The sequence below is a fragment of the Pinus tabuliformis genome, chromosome 1_2 (genome assembly GCF_031772625.1).
Source record: "Pinus tabuliformis cultivar Carrire ecotype Pingquan chromosome 1_2, CPIR1, whole genome shotgun sequence".
Taxonomy (NCBI): domain Eukaryota; kingdom Viridiplantae; phylum Streptophyta; class Pinopsida; order Pinales; family Pinaceae; genus Pinus; species Pinus tabuliformis.
In genome coordinates this window covers 1,347,560,840-1,347,578,995 of record NC_142298.1, presented here as the reverse complement: position 1 = coordinate 1,347,578,995, position 18,156 = coordinate 1,347,560,840, and the positions used below count along the sequence as shown (strand labels likewise).

General features: G+C 39.8%; 1 pseudogene; it reads left to right on the top strand.

The window, feature by feature from the left end:
* Positions 1-6,312: 6,312 nt before the first annotated feature.
* Positions 6,313-15,058, top strand: LOC149211220 (L-type lectin-domain containing receptor kinase IV.2-like; annotated as a pseudogene).
* The last annotated feature ends 3,098 nt before the right edge of the window (positions 15,059-18,156 follow it).

Below are 18,156 nucleotides of genomic sequence, written 5' to 3'. Positions count from 1 at the left end.
TTTAAAATAAACACCAGCATACACCTTATCTTCAAGCACATATTATCGGTTCCACATTGGTTAATCAATAAGACTTGGGAATATTTAAAGCTTTGGAAGTGGGAGAGGTTCTTGTAAGTTAGACAAGAAGCCTAAGTGCCCCATTTTCAAATCAAGTGGTATCGGAGCTTTGATTGGTTAAACCCACCTTCAAAGAAGGTTATATCAAAATGCTTGATTGACAGAGCAAAGATTGCTTGTCTGAAAGGTGTTTGGGCAGTCAAGGATTGATTGTTTGGTTGATTGTATGCTTGTTGACTAACTATTTTCTGAGTGCAGAGGTGAAGGGAAAGCTATTGATAGCTTAGTCTAGGAAGGACAAGAAGGAAGAAGGCTTGAAGGCATTCTTCTATCCCAAAGGACCTTAAGGCAATCCCTGAAGTACAAGAGGTTTGTTGCAAAAGGTTGTTGAATAAGCTCTTTATTAATCTTGTTAGAAGTTCTTTTGTTCATTGGTATAATGACAACTCCTACAAGTGAGTCCTCAAATTCTTCTTTCTTTACAAGAGCCTTTGATGAAGACATGAAGGAAGATTTGGCCACCATGATGGATATGGGGAGAGAAATGTATGAGGATGGAAGGAATAGCAAAATACTTAGAGAGCAGTTGAATTCTGTGGAGGAAGAGAAGCAGTTGCTTTCTGACAAATTGCAGGAATTGGAGAGGCAACTTCATATTGCAAATATGAACCTGGAAAGGATGCATGAGTTGGAGTCATAGCTCTTTGTTGCCAAAGAAGCCTTGGTCAAGTATCAGCTTGAATAAGAGCTAAACTATTCCAGTTTGTCTTCAAATTCTTCTAAGCTTGCTTATATTGGTTCTTTTGAAAAACATACTAGAGGCATAGGTTCGAAGCTAATGTCCAAGATGGGATATGAAGGAAAGGGCTTGGGAAAGCATGAACAAGGTATTATTGAACCAATAATGGTTGAGCAAAGGCCTAAGTATTTGGGTCTTGGATATCGACAGTCTTATGGAGAGAGTTCCAAAGTTGCCATGAAGGCCATTGAAACAGCTCCAAGAAGGAGTTGCATTACAGAGTGTGAAGATTGTGTTCAAGACGAATGCAATAGCTTGAAACATCACTTGCAGGATGCAGGTGTTCAGAAGCACACATTTGAACCAGAGAGTTGTGGAAACTCAAACAGCCTTGAATAGATTGATGGCATTCCAAAGGGAGCCGCTTCTTCATTTGCTTCACCTCCTCATGAAGGCAATAAAAGTGAAAGAGGCAGGTATAAATCTAGTTCTAAACACATTCTTTTTTATTTTGCAAAGCATGGTAAATTTCCACATGAGCATGGGAAAATAATTGCATGTTCTTTTTGTGGTTTGGATAACCATCATGTTTCTAGATGTTGGAAGAGAATGGCCACATACAGGAAAATTTTGAAGGAAAAGAAGCAAAAAGCCAAAGGTCCATTGGACAAGGCAAATCATGCTGGCAAGAGGATGCACATGTGTTGCACTTACTACCATAAGCAAGGGCATCTTGCTAAAAGGTGTTGGACTCTGAATCCAACAATGCTTCCACAAAAGCTGAAGAAAGTGGAAAGAGAACATGGCAGAAATGGAAAGGAAGTTTCCATGAATGGTGTGTCTCAGGATGATTCACATGTTGATGCCGATGTGCAGACAAAGGAAAGACCTTTGAACTAGATTGGTAAGAAATGGTTAGAGCTCTTTTCCAATTAAGGTTGAATGTTTATTGATGCATCTATTTGCATTTTTTTGTTGATGAGATGCAAGTTGCAGGTTTCTACCAAGAAGGTGAATGGAAAAAGGTTGAGTAGGAGACTCACTTTGTTGCTGCAACATTATATTTCATTTCAACTTCGAAAGTATAGTGTGCTTAAGTGAAAGTTGAAGGATGAAATGCATGCATAAGCATGATGTGCATGAACACAGGGATGTTGATGTTTTCCTTGTATTTGAACATGTACAAATGAAATTTTTGTGGAGCAGGTGAACTTCACATTTGTTTGAGCCACCTTGGATCAATGATCAAGGCAGAGAAGCTCAAACTACCTTCTGTGACCATCTAAGCAGGAGTTCTGCAGGAAGGCAAAGAAGAAGGCAGCTCTTCCCAGGAGGACCAACATATCCAGGAAGGAAAGTGGTCAAAGGCTTTGGTTCAGAGGCACTATGCAAGGCAAGTGTATGTAGGCTGAAAGAAGAGGGTGTTGTTACTCTCAGGTACTGTTCAGATTAGTATATCAGTCTTTTGGAGACCAAAATTTATTTTAGTGGGAAGGCGTGATCCAAAATGGATTTTGGATAGACTCCTAAGTCTAAGTGTTCCTCATTGAGGAAAATGAAAGTCCAAGGAAGTTCCTGGAAATAGCCCCATTGCATAGATATTTTCATTTTGAATCTACTGCAACTTGAATGGGCAAAAATGGACTTAGGATGCAGAAGTTATCGCAGAAAGAAGATGCCCTATGTTCTTTAGAAAAAGAGGAAAAATCCTCTAAAATGGGCAAAAAACCCTTATAAAGGGAAATCACATTGGACCAAGGCAAAAGAGCAGACTTAAGCGGAAAGGGGAGAAACCCCCGATCGTCGATCCCCGACATATCGGGTCAGAGGCAGACATGCGATATAACATAAGGACCAGGCTGAGCGATACTGCAATCACCGAAATCAGCGGATCGGCATCGGCGATGGCAGGGGACTTAAGGCAGGACCCCGGGTCGAGCGATATTGCGATTGCCGAAATCGGCAAATCGGCGATGGCATGGGACTTAAGGCGGGACCCCGGGCTGAGCGACATTGTAATTGCCAAAATCGGCAAATTGGCATCGGCGACCCCCAATGCCGATAAAAAGGCTAGACCCGATAATTTTTCAAAGCCCGATTGTACAAAATTTCAAGTCCAGGAATTCGAATTTTCACGTATTTCCCGTGTATTTGGGACTTTATCCAAAACAAATATGCGATGCGATAAGAGATAAAAGGCCAGACCCGATAAGGTTTTTAGGGGAAATTTGATGGACTTTCACATTCAAAATACATGCCTGATAGTGTATTTTCGGAAAAATCTCTGTGTATGGGATTTTCTCCATTTTCAGCTTTTTTCCTATGAAACGACCCCGATTCCTTCTGTAACTACCCCTGATCATCATGCCATGCTACAGTCGGCGTTTTACAGGCAATGATGCATTGTGAAGCGACAGAGCTGCAGGGGGACAATGGATCATAGAGAAACGACCAGGGAAGCCAAAAAGTCAAGAAGATGCCTCAAAAGAGCTGGAGAGCACGATTGAGAGCACGGGAGGAAGGTGAGTGAAGCCAAAGGAATAAGCTAAGGCGAAAGAGAGAAGAAAGAGCTCAATTGAGAGCAGGAGCACAGAAAGCAAAAGGCAGAAGAAAAAAGAGGTCGAGGGAGCAAAAGTGAATGTGCAGAGCAGCCGAGGGAGTCACTTGGAGGTCAAGTGAAAAGCCAGAGAGCTATAAATTGTAGAGAGCCAAAGAAGCCAGAGCCAAAGAGCCAGATCCAAAGCCAGAGCCAAGAGCTGAGAGCCAGAAAGCCGAGAGCTTCAAGAGCCGGGGATAAAATGGTGTCTAAACCCATTGTTTCTGTGTAAAACCAATGGAGTTGAGCCAGGGAGCTTGTAAAAGGACTTTATCATAATCCTAGAGAGCCTAGTCGAGTTGACTAGAGCTCAAGGAGACGTAGCCCAAGAGTTTTGGGTGAACTCCAAATTAATATTGTTGTCCATGTGTCTGTTTTATTGTTGCATTGTTTATTGTTATATGTATGTGTTATATCAGCATAAACAACAGATTTTAAAGTACACAAACAGTTTAAAATAAACACCAGCATACACCTTATCTTCAAGCACATATTATCAATTCTGCATTGGTTAATCAATAAGACTTGGGAATATTTAAAGCTTTGGAAGTGGGAGAGGTTCTTGTAAGTTAGACAAGAAGCCTAAGTACCCCATTTTCAGATCAGCAATGAAACGAAACTCCCTCGTAATCCAATTTTTGAAGATGGGTATTGGATATTCAAGTTTGCCATCAATCCTTCCATGTATCCAAATTGATTAAAACCGTCACCTTTGCCATCCTAGCAGTGTCTTCAAAGGATTGATCATAAGCTAGATAGTCCCCAAGTTTATCTCTGATAGAACGAAAAACATCTTTTGACCATAACTGCATAGGAAGACCAAGGAGTCGCACCCATAATGGACCCTTCCCTAGTTGTTCTCTGTCCGGGTCAAACAATGGGGACCATCATTTAAACAAAAGTGGGACCATAATTGTGTCCCAAAATCTTGACAGAACCCATTCATTATCCTCTTCCTTCTAAAATTTAAACACGAATGAACCTCTAGAAAGGGCACTCACCAAGGGAAGAGAGATTAAGTTTTTGCTCCATTCCTCTGAGGTCCATTTTATGAGAGAGCCTGTTGAATAGTTTTTTCCTCTAACACGACCAACCAAGACCCCTCCCTGCTACCTCCATGATATTTTTAAACTGAATTCCAACTCCAAGGATCAAATTTTCGACATCTCCCTGACTTTTGTGCATTTTATCTTTTTCCTAGAATTATTAGGATGCATATGTTCATCATTCAGACTGTCACTTTGTGTTGGAAAAGCCCTAGGGATTCCCTGTTTTTCAGTGTGGCCGCCACCATCAGACACCTTAAAGTCTCCACTGCTTAGGCATGCATACCCCTCAGAGGTCGCTACCTCTTCTTACAAACCCCCACAAACCAGCTTAGAAGAAATCAAACTTACTGAGCCAAAAATCTCCTAGAGGACTTCCCTTCAAACCCTAGGGAGTCTATCCTTCTCTCCTCTGAACCTCTATCTGAACTCATGGGCCATGGTCTCAAAATATCGACCGATGCCACACCTACTAACCCTAAGCTCCCAAAACCACAAGGGTTTGGACCATTTTCCTGAAAATATATTGCTCCCTCTAGAACCCCAAACCCTTCATATGTAAAGACTACCAAACTTGAGGTCCTACCTCTGATAAATCCAAAATACCGACATTTGCTTATTACCCTAGCTATGGATCGCTACCCATAAATCCAAAATACCGACATTTGCTTATTACCCTAGCTATGGATCGCTACCCATTTTCTATGAAAAAACCTGTGATCCTAAAGCCCAAAATGTACGAAAAAACCACCGCCATAAAAATGGAAACATATAAAAAATGATTTAGTTTATATATATAATATATATATATAATGGTTAAACATTTTTGTTCTAAGATGATATTCAATGATGTTACATCGTTTGGAATTCTGTTAACATAAAATTCAAAATTCATTATATAAATTGGAAAAGTGATTTGCTATATTGAATAGAGTCACTATTTAGTTTGGGATGTAGTTGCTATATTGAATAGAGTCACTATTTAGTTTGGGATGTAGTTGCTATATTGAATAGAGTCACTATTTAGTTTGGGATGTAGTTGCTATATTTAAAATGGTTAGGGAGAAAAAAATATATTCTAGGATGGACCTTTCGGTTGGCTTAGATAGCGAAATGAAAAAGTTGTATTAATGATAACTTGATGTTTGCTGAAATTTGACAACTAAAACTTGTTCAGATTGCAATTTTTTTTTGGTTATGTAGATGGTTTTATAAACCATGTTTCTGAATGCAAGATTGTTCTTCAACCCTTTGAATCACAATGAGAAGAATAATGGAATTCTAAATTTACCTTGTTCACATTAACCGTCGAACTCAAGTACATAAAAAGATGCCAACAAATAATGAAGTTCCAAATTTCCAATAAAGAAGATGACAATTAGAGGCGCAATTATCGCCTCAACCTTCAATGTCAACACCATTATCCTGCGATTTGACGTTACTTGTAATCGCTATGTTATGATTACGCGGATTCGAAACGTCATAGATTTTTTTTAATGGATATATGCATTCAACGTATTAAAAATTTCTTTGAGATAGTCGGATCATACCCGCTAATTAATTTAAAACTACAATTCCAATAATCTCCGACCAGTAGTTAAGCAAATTTCAAACAAATTGATCGAAAACTACAGAAAAAATGCCAAAATGTTGAACGTTTTTAGTACACTCTAGGCGATGGACTATGTTGAAGTCGTTGCTGCGTAAAATGCCCGGCAAACTTTTGTGCCGCGATTTTGACAGAACGTGTAATCCCCGACACACCATTGTGCCGCGATTTTGACAGAACGTGTAATCGCTGTTTGATCGAAGATCAATTTTAAATTCTGTTTTGTAATCAATGTAAACATGGATGTTTGACTCTAAATTGTTATTCCATGGATGCCCTTCTGCCATAATCGAAACTACGTTTATAAATTGTCGTGTCCAGTCTGCGTCTGAGACCATGATTGGATCAATCCATGTATTTTGCGAACTGGTAATTCTGAATGTAATCGAGGGAGGCTCGCTTGTTCACTGTTATGGATCTTCGAATGTTGATCCCGAGTCTGGAATCATGTCTGGTTTTGACGCTTCCACAGCGCATCCTCATTCTGATAGCCTTCTTCTCCCTCGCCATGCCACCTTTTGCTGCACAGCTTGAGGAAGATCATGTACATACGAGTTTCGTGTTCAACGGAAGCAACCTGATCTTGAAGGGCGGCGCCTCGTTCATCCGCTCCAAATCCGTGGTAGCCCTCACAAATCACACCAGTTTGATGACCGGCCGGGCGCTGTATTCAATTCCTATCACAATGAAAAGCAACAACACGCTTTCGTCCTTCAGCACTACCTTCGTTTTCAGCATTGTCCCGTCCCACTCTAACACAGGGGGTCACGGAATGGCCTTCATCCTCACGCCCTACACATCTTCCATTGGCGCTCTGCCAGGTGCCTATCTGGGTTTGCTTAACCTTACCAGCGACGAGCAGAAATACAGTCACTGGTTCGCCAGTGGAGTTCGATACCAACAAGAATATGGAATTCCATGACCCCAACGACAATCACGTGGGAGTTGATATCAGCAGCCTCTCGTCTGTGAAAACCGAGCCTGCCGGTTATTGGAATGGGAAGGACTTCCATGGACTCAGGCTTAAGAGCCGACGGAACATACAGGCCTGGATCGATTACGATCATCTTCAAAGCCGTCTCAACGTTTCGATAACGTTGGCAGGATTGCCGAGACCGCAGAAGCCGCTGATATCTCTGAAGTTCGATCTGCACAGCGTTCTGCAAGAGAAGATGTCCGTTGGGTTTTCAGCGTCTACGGGTGAATATTCAGTGGAGGACCATTACGTTCTCGCATGGAGCTTCACCACAGAAGGCGCAGCTCCCGCCCTCGATATCTCGCGTCTTCCTTCATTTGATAACATGTATTCCAAGCGTCCGAGCGTGGGGTTGATATCTGGCACTACGGTGGCTGCTCTGATTCTGTTCTCGATGGCAGTTGTTGCTGTGTTTCTCAAAAGAGCCAAGAACAGAGAAACGATCGAAGAATGGGAGCAAGAGTTCTGGCCTCATAGATGTTGGGGTATTTTTGATGGGGAAAATACCAAAAACCAAATATTCAAACACACAGAGGCAATGCTCTGTTTCTTTTGCTCCAGGATCTTTTGTGCACACAGAAGACTTAAAAAAATTTCACTGAAGAACAGAGGATTTCACCATAAAATATTTATATTCATTAAAACAAAAAAAAAACATTCACTGTGTCTCCATATGAGAATTTACACTGCTGGAAAAATTCCCATTAACATTTACTGCTGTAAAACCTCCATTCACATTTACTGGTGTAAAACAATTTTACATACTGCTGTAAAAGCAAAACTTACACAGGCTTACAAAATTCGCTGCAACATTTTCTTTATGCACTTCTGTGCAAAAAAAACCACACATGGTTTTTCGTTACTCCAAAAATTACATCACCTGGTTCTTGTCTTTTTACACACTGCTGTGTGTTTTTCCTTTTACCGCCCCATACATTTTTTACGCTGGTGTGAATATACATATATATCTCTCCTCCCGTGTGCCATATACATTCATTAATAAAAGTCAACACTCATAAAAATAAAACTTATTACATATGACTTTAAACTTTAATACATGCCGTATATGAAAAATATATATAAAAAACATATATTAAATTGTGCCCATACCCATATTTAAAAAACTTAACTAAAGAGCATATGAGCCCATACCCATATTAAAACGAGCCTCACCAAAATCTTCGCACCACCATTAAATTCTTTTACCTACGGCGGTCAACCATAAACCTTTTACTCCACGCAAAACATTGAATTGATGTGGGTCCGTATGCAGCTCCAGGTGATCAACGGCGGAGGAAAGTGGAGCAGATCCGACGGTGGATAACCATATCGGAAGACCAACAAGTGCTGAACGTTAACCTCCGAGAAAATGACGTTGCGTTACGTCAAGGCTGAACCATGTGTCAGCTCCAAATTGTATCGGAGCTCCTTGCCGGATTATTCCTTCTGCCTGAAATCAACCCGAGAGCTTTCCGGCGAGGTTTATTGACCGGTTTCTGGCAGCTGCGTTGAAATTAGATTTCAACACTCCCCTTTAATTTCAACAGCTGGGCATTCGGTCATACCCAGACACTTTCTCAAAAATTCAAAGCTTTTCTGATCCAATGGCTTTGTCAAGATGTCTGCTACCTGTTCCTGAGTCCTGCAATGTTCTAGGACAATTTCTCCATTGTTCACCAATTCTCTGATGTAGTGAAACCTGGTATCAATGTGTTTCGTTCTCTTATGAAACACTGAATTCTTTGACAATGCAATAGCTGAGCTATTGTCACAAAAGATCACTGTCGCTTTTGCCTGCTCTTGGCCTAAGCTTCTCAACATTCTTCTCATCCACACTGCTTGACATGCTGCTGCTGTAGCTGCCACATATTCAGCCTCTGCTGTAGACAATGCTACAATGGACTGCTTCTTAGAAGCCCATGAAATGGCTCCTGAACCCATATTAAAAACATAACCGGAAGTGCTCTTCCGATCATCTACACTTCCAGCCCAATCGCTATCTGTATACCCAACCAAATCTGAATGTTCTGAGGCATGATATAAAATTCCAAACATTTTGGTACCTTTCACATACCTCAAAATTCTCTTTGCTGCCTGCCAATGTGCCTCCTTCGGCCTCTCCATGAACCTGGAAATTAAACTAACAGCATACATTAAATCAGGCCTAGTTGCTGTTAAATACATAAGACTGCCCACAATGCTTTTGTACAGGCTAGGATCAAAATCCTTGCTGCTGTCCTCTCTGCTGAGCTTTAATCCCATCACTGTGGGAGTGATTGCTGCCTTGCATTCTTCCATCTTAAATCTGCTCAAAACTTGATTTACATATTTTGCTTGAGATATAAAAATTCCTTTTTCATTTTGATCTACTTCTATGCCTAAGAAGTATCTCAAGAAACCCATGTCAGTCATTTCAAATTCATCCTTCATGACTGATTTAAAATTTTTAATGAGCTGATCATCATTACCTGTGAAAATCACATCATCAACATACAAAACAACAATTAAAATTTTACCATCTTTTTCCTTGATGTAGACTGTGGGTTCTCCTTCACATTTGTCAAATTCATTATCCAATAGATATGAATCTATCCTGCTGTACCATGCTCTTGGTGCTTGCTTCAGCCCATAAAGAGCTTTCTTCAATTTGCACACTTTGTGCTCTTCACCTTTCTTCTCATAGCCGAGAGGCTGTTCAACATAAACCTCTTCCTTTAACACTCCATTTAGGAATGCTGACTTCACGTCCATTTGGTAGACTTTCCATTTGTTTTGTGCTGCTATGGACAGCACTGCTCTCATTGTTTCCATTCTTGCAACCGGTGCGAAAGTCTCCTCATAATCTCTCCCATACTGCTGCTTGTAGCCTTTGACAACCAGCCTTGCCTTGTGCCTTTCAATCTTGCCTTCAGCATTGCTCTTGGTCTTGTAGACCCATTTCACACCAATGACTTCTTTGCCTTTTGGTAACTCAACCAAATCCCATGTTTTGTTTCTCTCTATGGCATTCATCTCCTCATCCATAGCTTCTATCCATTTCCTATCTTTGATTGCTTCTTCGAAATGAATAGGATCATCAACATGACAATACAAGGCAAATAAGGAATTCATTCCTTCTTCATAAATTTCACTTAGATTTCTAAACTTCTTACCTCGTTCACTTGGTGTGCAAGTGCTTGAAGATGCACTTGAATTTCCTCCTTGTGGTGTGCTTGGAGAAGCACTCTCATTTATCCTCAATGGTGTCCCTTGCTGTCCTTGTGTTGGCGCTGCTGTTTGGGGATGCATTTCAGCCACTTCCTCTTCATCTTCATCATGAGACAAACAGTTCTTGACATTTACTGTTTTCTCTATGCTTCCATCCCAAGCTTCCTCTTCAATGAATTGAACATCCCTACTGACAAAGAACTTCTTGGTAGATGGAATGTACAGCCTGTAGGCTTTGGATTCATCACTGTATCCAATGAAGATGCATTTCTCCCCTTTGCTGTCCAACTTCCTCCTTAGCTGATCTGGAATGTGTGCATAGGCCACACATCCAAAAACTCTCATGTGGGTGACTCCTTGCTTTCTCCCACTCCATGCCTCTTCTGGCACTTTGTTCATGACTGCTTTTGTAGGACACCTGTTCAATATATAAACTGCACAATGTACAGCTTCAGCCCAATACTCATTTGGCAAATGCTTTGCCTTCAACATGCTCCTTGCCATATCCATGATGGTCCTGTTCTTCCTTTCAGCAACTCCATTTTGCTGCGGAGTGTACCTTGCTGTAAATTGTTTGTGAATTCCATTTTCTCTACAAAATCTTAGGAATTCCTTGGAGATATACTCACCTCCTCTATCAGTTCTCAAAACTTTTATATGCAGCCCGCTTTGGTTTTCCACAAATGCCTTGAAGTTTTGGAATTTCTCAAACACTTCACTTTTGTTTTTAAGGAAATATATCCAAGTCTTTCTTGTACAGTCATCAATGAATGTTAAGAAATATAGGCTGCCTGCTAATGATGGAGCTTGCATTGGTCCACACAAATCTGAGTGGATAATCTCTAAGGGTGTCTTTGCCCTTATACTCTTCCCTGATGGAAAACTTTCTCTATGTTGTTTTCCCAAAATGCAGCCTTCACATAGGCTGTCCGGTTTCTCTATCAATGGTAATCCTCTTACCATTCCTTTTCTGCTCAATAAGTTTAGACCTCCAAAATTTAGATGCCCAAATCTCAAGTGCCATAACCAGTTCTCATCCTTTGGCACGCTTTGGAAGGCCTCTTCGGTGACTGCTGCCATTTCCCTTTTGTTCTTCATGTCTGCCCTGATCCGGAGAGGGAACATCCTGTTCCTTGTCATCTTCACTTCAGCAATGCATCTTTTGCTGGGTGGTATATCCATGATGGTGCACACATCATTTTTAAAGAAAACATTGTAGCCCTTATGGACAAGCTGTCCAATACTCAAGAGATTACATCTCATTCCGGGGACATAGTATACATCTGCTATGGTTTTCCTTTCTCCTTGCTTTGAAAGTATTTTTATTTCTCCTTTTCCCATAACAGACACTTTACTATCAGTTCCTAGTGTGACTTCTGATTTCACATTTTTATCTAGGGCAGAAAAGAAGGCTATGTTTCCGGTCATATGGTTGCTGCAACCTGAGTCTAAAAACCATATGTCCTCACTATGTGTTTCAGCCATGTTACAAGCTAACAGGACATTTTCTTGACTGCTGTTTTCTCTTGTAACATTTGCATTTTGTCTGCTGTTCATATCATGTTGTTTCTTTCTACAATCACTAGCATAATGTCCATACTTTTTGCAATAATAGCATTGAACATTAGATTTATCATACCTTTGTCCTTGAGCATGATACTGTTCTCTTTGTTGGCTGCTGCCTTGGCCTTGGTTCTGATTTGGATTGTTGCCTCTTCCTTGTGCATTTGATGAGTTGTTCCTTCCACCTCTATTCTGGCTTCTGCCTCTTCCTATTTTGTTTCCTCTGCCTTGACCTCTGCCTCTTCCAAAGGACATCTGGGTCTTGAAGGCTTGCTCAAGAGATGAGTTTTCATTCCTACTCAACCTCTGCTCATGTGTTATCAGTGATGCATGTAGCTCATCAACTGAATAGCTTGAGAGATCCTTTGTCTCTTCAATGGTGGTGACTATGGCATCAAACCTTGAGGGTAAGACCCTCAATATTTTCTCCACAATTCTTCTGTCTTCAATGGTTTCTCCATGAGTTCTCATTTGTGTGATTACACCAATCACATGAGTGAAGAATGAGTCAATGTTATCTGACTCCTTCATGTTCAAGTTCTCAAAATCCTTTCTCAGCAATTGTAGTTTTGCTGTCTTCACTCTCTCCATGCCTTGATAGGCTGTCTTAAGGGTTTGCCATGCTTCATTGGCTGTCTTAGCTGCTGCTAACCTTGGAAACATACTCTGGTCTACTGCTAGATACAACAACACACGGGCTTTTGAGTCCTTCTTCCTATTGTTCTTCAGCAGATCCTTCTCTCCCTGAGTTAATGCATTGAACTCAGTTTCATCTGCTGGTTCTTCAAAACCTTCTTCAACTATTTCCCATAAATCTTGGGAAGCAAGCAGGGCTGTCATAGTTATTGACCAGTAGTCATAGTTCTTCCCATTAAACTGTGGGAGCTGGGTGTTAAACAAACCCATACCAGTGCTTGTGCTAGCCATTCCTTGTATTCTGATCTATGTCTCTAAATCCTTGACTGTGTGTTTAAAACAGCTGACTGTTTCTTCAGCAACACAAAAAAAACTTTTGAAATACCTGAATCCTTTGATGTCTGAGTCTTCTGTCTGCCTGAGAAGTTTTGCTGCAGCTACAAACCTTCTCCCTTCAGCTTCTTTGTCTCCTTCAAAGAGCCTAAGCCTGCTCTGATACCACTGTTGGGGTATTTTTGATGGGGAAAATACCAAAAACCAAATATTCAAACACACAGAGGCAATGCTCTGTTTCTTTTGCTCCAGGATCTTTTGTGCACACAGAAGACTTAAAAAAATTTCACTGAAGAACAGAGGATTTCACCATAAAATATTTATATTCATTAAAACAAAAAAAAAACATTCACTGTCTCCATATGAGAATTTACACTGCTGGAAAAATTCCCATTAACATTTACTGCTGTAAAACCTCCATTCACATTTACTGGTATAAAACAATTTTACATACTGCTGTAAAAGCAAAACTTACACAGGCTTACAAAATTCGCTGCAACATTTTCTTTATGCACTTCTGTGCAAAAAAAACCACACATGGTTTTTCGTTACTCCAAAAATTACATCACCTGGTTCTTGTCTTTTTACACACTGCTGTGTGTTTTTCCTTTTACCGCCCCATACATCTTTTACGCTGCTGTGAATATACATATATCTCTCCTCCCGTGTGCCATATACATTCATTAATAAAAGTCAACACTCATAAAATAAAACTTATTACATATGACTTTAAACTTTAATACATGCCGTATATGAAAAATATATATAAAAAACATATATTAAATTGTGCCCATACCCATATTTAAAAAACTTAACTAAAGAGCATATGCGCCCATACCCATATTAAAACGAGCCTCACCAAAATCTTCGTACCACCATTAAATTCTTTTACCTACGGCGGTCAACCATAAACCTTTTACTCCACGCAAAACATTGAATTGATGTGGGTCCGTATGCGGCTCCAGGTGATCAACGGCGGAGGAAAGTGGAGCAGATCCAACGGTGGATAACCATATCGGAAGACCAACAAGTGCTGAACGTTAACCTCCGAGAAAATGACGTTGCGTTACGTCAGGGCTGAACCATGTGTCAGCTCCAAATTGTATCGGAGCTCCTTGCCGGATTATTCCTTCTGCCTGAAATCAACCCGAGAGCTTTCCGGCGAGGTTTATTGACCGGTTTCTGGCAGCTGCGTTGAAATTAGATTTCAACAATAGATTCACGTACAAGGAACTAAGCATCGCCACAAAAGGGTTCTTGGACGAAAACATTGTGGGGTACGGGGGTTTTGGCAAGGTTTACAAGGGCGTTCTCCCTAGCAATGGCCACGAAGTCGCCGTCAAGTGCATCACGAAAGAGTTCACTGAGGGAATGAAGGGATTCGTGGCAGAGATCTCGAGCATGGGGCGCCTGCAGCACCGGAACTTGGTCCAGCTCCGCGGGTGGTCCAGGAGGCACACGCAACTATTCATCGTTTACGACTTCATGCCCAACGGCAGCCTGGATAAACTCATCTTCACGAATGGCACGACGGTCCTGCCATGGCACCGGCGATACACGATCTTGAAGGGCGTGGCGGCGGGGTTGCTGTATCTGCACGAGGAATGGGAGAAGAGGGTCATCCATAGAGACATCAAATCGAGCAATGTCTTGCTCGATTCGGAGTTCAACGGACGGCTGGGAGACTTTGGCCTCGCTCGGCTGTATGATCACAGCGAGAATCCTAAAACGACTCATGTGGTGGGAACGTTGGGGTACATACCGCCAGAGCTGATACACACGGGGAAGGCCACGCCCAGCTCAGACGTGTTCAGCTTTGGGGTTCTGCTTCTGGAGGTGGCATGCGGGAGGAAACCCATAGATCCGTCCAAGGACATGGAGGAGTTGATATTGGTGGATATGGTGTGGGATCTGTGCAGCAAGGGGAGGTTGCTGGATGTGGTGGATCAAAAGCTGGGAAATGGATATGATGTGGAGGAGATGGAGAGGGTGCTCAAATTGGGAATGTTGTGTTCTCATCCAGAGCCTGAGAAAAGGCTAGGCATGCGCCATGTTTGCCAAATCTTGGAAGGAGAAGCTCCTCTTCCCCACCTGCGCACGGCTGGGATTAATGTGACCAGTGTTATGGGTCGGTCTCGCACAAGCCTTTTCAGTTATGCAGCCGATGATGAGTTTGTTGTGGAAATGTCGAGCAAAACCCGATCAGAAGCAGAAGCAAGCCTGGTGCTCAACTCGCAAACTTCAGAGAATGCTTCTTCGCTTGGAGATCAATAAGCTAGATAGAAATAGAAGATTTGGGAAGGAAATTTTTATTATTTTTTATAAAATAAATATTAGATAATAAACTATTTGAAAATTTAGGTTTATTTGTTTATTGAAACTTGTCATTGCAGCTTTTGGTTATGGCCTGAGTAAGATAACCAATGGAAATAAAATGTTGGGATACAAAATTATTGTATCTTTATTCATATTAGGAGAGGATCTATCCCCACTTTTATTGTATTTATTTCTACACTGTGGGATACTTTTCAATTACCCTTTGCATCGTCTTTTTTATAGATATTTTAACAATTTTTTATATAAATGTTGAAGTGACAGAACACACCCTTATTTCTGTTGATTTTATTCTGAGATTAACAAATCTTAACCAATCAACCCTCTGAAATCTTGTTAATCACAAGATAATGAGACACGTAAGCTTAGATGTGAAAGAGTGAGAAGATATTTTTATGTTTTATGTTTTTTTGGACTTTTTTTTTAGAAACCTGATGAATTAGATCAGGAAAAAAAATAGAAATAAAGAGATATATACACATTAAATACAAAAATTCAGGAAAAATTATATAATCAAAGTCTAGACTTGTGCCTAGGTTTTGTAAAGCATAAGTGGATACAAATAAGTAAATAAATAATAAATAAAAGTGTGTGTAAAATAGAATAAAAGTGTGTGTAAAATAGATAAAAGAGAGATATGTAACAAATTAATTAAAAGTTGATTTTATTAGAATATAATAAAGTAAAGCCAAAATCATAAAAGGCAAGTTTTTATGAAGACTTTTGACTAGCCTAATCATAAACTATTGCAATGTATAGCTATCCTATACAATAATAAGGCAAGAAACAAGAATAACACTAAAAGGAAATCCTTCCAATCTTGCTTTATGCAAATGAAAAGTTGTTAGTATTGGCATTAAATGAAAAGTTGTTAGTATTGGCATTAAATTAGTTTGACCTTCCAACAACAATGAAAGATAATCAGAAAATATAAGATACTTGAAAGAAAATTAATGAATTCAATGGAGTCACTCAGTTCATAGCCCCTTGATAATATATTAGTCTCTTACTTTCTAAAGAAATAGAAAAAAAAATCACCGTAATGATAACAACAAAGACTATTGTCATCATATTAGTCTCTTACTTTGTAAAGAAATAGAAAAATCAGCTTAATGATAACAACCAAAGCCTATTGCATACCTCTCCCAACAATTCTTTTTTTTTGCCTTCATAAATTTCTCCTCCTTTTAAAGTGACTTGAAGTAGTTTGGGCAATTTTTCTTTAGACTTAGGATTAAGTTAATTTCATTTATAATTAAGAATGATTAGATAGGCAAGAGGAGAAATTTCTAAAGGCTACTTTTTGAAATAATTAGAAATAAGCTCTAATAGGTGGGACCCTCTCTAATCAATCCAACTTAGTATCCTCTTTTCTTTCATATCATTTAATGGTCAACTTTGTTTGAGTTTTTTTTAACAAATTAATCAAAAAATAAATTGTTGATCACAACACACAATGTAAGCAAGACTTCATCATGTAGTAAACGAAACAACCACTGCATAATTCATCATGGAGATAATCATCCATAAAAACGCAAAAATCCTTGTATCTCCTATGCCCCTTATTACTCCATAAGGTTCCATATTCATATGGTACCATACACAAAAACAAAGTGTATAAATGTAACAAACCATTTCAAAGTTGATAAAAAATATGATAAGTGCAACATTCAATCAGTGTTTCAAACAACTCCATCTTTTAGACAAAATACTAAAATTAAAGTAACCCAAGAAATGCACCTTGAAGAACTGTGATCATCCCATCTTCCCATGTGAAGGTTGATTATGCTTGTTGCTCCCCTTGCTACAAATGTGAAGATACTAAAAATGTTGATCCATGGGATGAATCGGAGGACTAAGCCTGTGCATCCTGACCATGTTCATTGTTCACCAGGAAAATAGGGAATTTGGATGGTTGAGCAATGGGGTTTGAAATGAATTTCTCATGTCGAGAGGCTTACTTTCCTGAGGAAGCATGAAGCTAAATAGGAGTGGATAGTTGAGGTATTGCAGGAGGTGTACGAATAATGTGAGAAGCAAAAAATTATAAATGAGATGTGTGGGCCTGAAGAGGGGGATTCAAAGGAGAAACAATAGGTCAATCATGTATTGATTGCATAGGTTGCACATGATTGCATAGGTTGTGCAAGGATTGTTGATTCCCAACCATCCTTGTTCGGGTTAACAAGAGGGGCAGAAACATGTGGAAGAATAGGAACACCTACAAAAGGTTGTTGTATCAAAGAAGGTTTTCGTGTTCGTGATTGTATCATAGGTTGAAAATCAATTTAACCCAACAAATTAGTGACACCATTATTAAGCAAATGCCTTAGTTCCTAGGGATCTACATCAAAATGGATAGAGACCCTGGGTCTCGTATCCCTTCTTATACCCAAATAATGATCTATGTTTCCAATCCCTCTGCCTCTGCCTCTTCCCATGTTTCTATTAAAAAGGCTCATTATGCAGAAAATTTGAAAGACTAATTACACACAAGTAATTAAAATATGAAAAAGAAACTGGGAGGAATAATCTGATAGGGGAAGGGGAAAAATTGCATGCATTAAAATGACGCTAATGATCACTACTAGACGAAGGTCTCTCTTTTTTTCTTTTTAAAATCGATCACTGGCATATTGTCGGGAATTTCTGGTTATTCCAAACAAAATACAGTGGAAAAAATCCTCTGTTTCCACTGTTGGGAATTTTCTGATAAATTCCGAAACAAAAAATATGAACAGAGAGTAATACTTTGTTTTCTGATAATTCAAAAACACAAGAACAGAGCATAAAATAATACTCTACTTTGCCTCAGGATCAAAAACTGATCAAAATAATACTTTGTTTTTGACACAGAAAAATACTCTGTTTTTAACTCAGAAAAACAGAAAAATCCGTTCTCTGGAAATGGTGTTGCAGCAACACAGTTTTTTTTTTCAGTTGTTGTAACTTGTGTTGCAGCAACGATGTTCGTGGTGTTGCAGCAACGTAAATTTTTTACGTCAAGTATTTTTTGAGTTACGGTGTAATAGCAACGGGGATTTTTGACGTCAAGTA